The 1380-nt window shown below is 49.3% G+C and overlaps 1 protein-coding gene across 1 annotated transcript in view; it reads right to left on the bottom strand.

Annotated features, from left to right (window-relative positions):
- Positions 1-1380, bottom strand: part of ARHGAP26 (Rho GTPase activating protein 26) — a 529711-nt gene that overhangs the window by 155539 nt on the left and 372792 nt on the right. The gene's annotated exons all lie outside the window — the stretch shown is intronic.

Below are 1380 nucleotides of genomic sequence, written 5' to 3' on the forward strand. Positions count from 1 at the left end.
GCCCGAATAAGCAACGGCCTCTAGGTGCATGTGAGGCTGGGTCCATTGATGCAAAGAGACAGCCTGCGAGTCCACAGAAGAGGAAGAGATAACAGATCACAGAGGCCATAAACACGTTGCTGTCTTCAGCTGCTTGCCTGGGACCTTTGGAAAATAAAAGCCAACGGATTATATTCCAGAAGAGTCACTTCCTTTTCCACATGAACTCAGAAGGCTGTGCCAACAGCTGCCTAGTACAACTGGGCGCAATGGAATCCTTGCCACCCCTGTGGTTTCCCACACAATGAGGAGAACACCCTGTGGTTTCTGGTTACACCCTCCTCTCCCTCATCTCTGTGGTCTGAAGCCATTTAGGAAGTGGCTCCTCCCTAAAACATGTCACTAGCTAACAGATCCCATGGCGGCCTTGTAAACAGAAGGCCACCTTCCAGAGACGCACATGCAGGAGACAACCATGCTGGCGAGCGCTTACCAGCACAACCAAATACGTCACGGATTCAGGTTGGGTTATATAAAAAGTTAAGTACTTGTTCAACAAGGGTGAGGAAAAGAGGATCCGGGAGCCCGTTTGAAAGATCCCTTGTGTTTGGAAAACGTGAGGGGAGAGAGGTACAAACAAGGCCCAGGGAGTATGGGTACTCTGTGGGTGGTCAGGATACCTAGTTCATTATTAAAATGTCGAAACATCACTCATGCATGCACTCATCGGGAGTCTTCTCCCTGAATTGGTATTGAGAGAGAGGATACTGGCGCTTTCTAAAGTGACAGCAAATCCTTCCGTTTGTACTGCAGGGTCACAAACCACGGTGGAGCCAGAAGCTCTCCGGACTTCTGACCCGTGAGAGAGAGAGGACCTTCGCAGGTGGTATCCATCATTAGATGGGAAAGTGCTCTGGGCTTAACACTGGTCAGGGAGCACAGGTAGAAATGTGAGACATCCAGAGCACTACTCTCCTCTCAGGTACCACGGACCACATACACCTACCTATACACAGGCATGCACGTATGCACACACAGGGCGACACAACACTTCTTGGGCGAATTCCCCTAGAGCTAATAAAACCACACTCTTTGTCTCAAGTTGTTTCCAACCCTGTAGGAGCGAAGGCTATCCTCTTAATGGAAGCCGACTCTGTCACCTCTCTCTGCGGAACGGCTGCTGGGTTCAAACTGACCTTTCGATTAGCAGCCGAGCACTTACTACTGCGCCACCAGGACACCTTTATAAACACCCACAACTCAGATGCAGTACCCCGCCCTGCACACACACACAAATGGAAATCTGTGAAATAAAACGTCTCCATCTTCCTTACCAGATCAGTTTAATGTCATTAGATGCCAATTGGGTTATAGTAAGGGTCATTCTAAAATAGCTGGTGG

The sequence above is a fragment of the Echinops telfairi genome, unplaced genomic scaffold (genome assembly GCF_000313985.2).
Source record: "Echinops telfairi isolate 266 unplaced genomic scaffold, ASM31398v2 ScPeMD7_7469;HRSCAF=8507_0, whole genome shotgun sequence".
NCBI classification, from domain to species: Eukaryota; Metazoa; Chordata; class Mammalia; order Afrosoricida; family Tenrecidae; genus Echinops; species Echinops telfairi.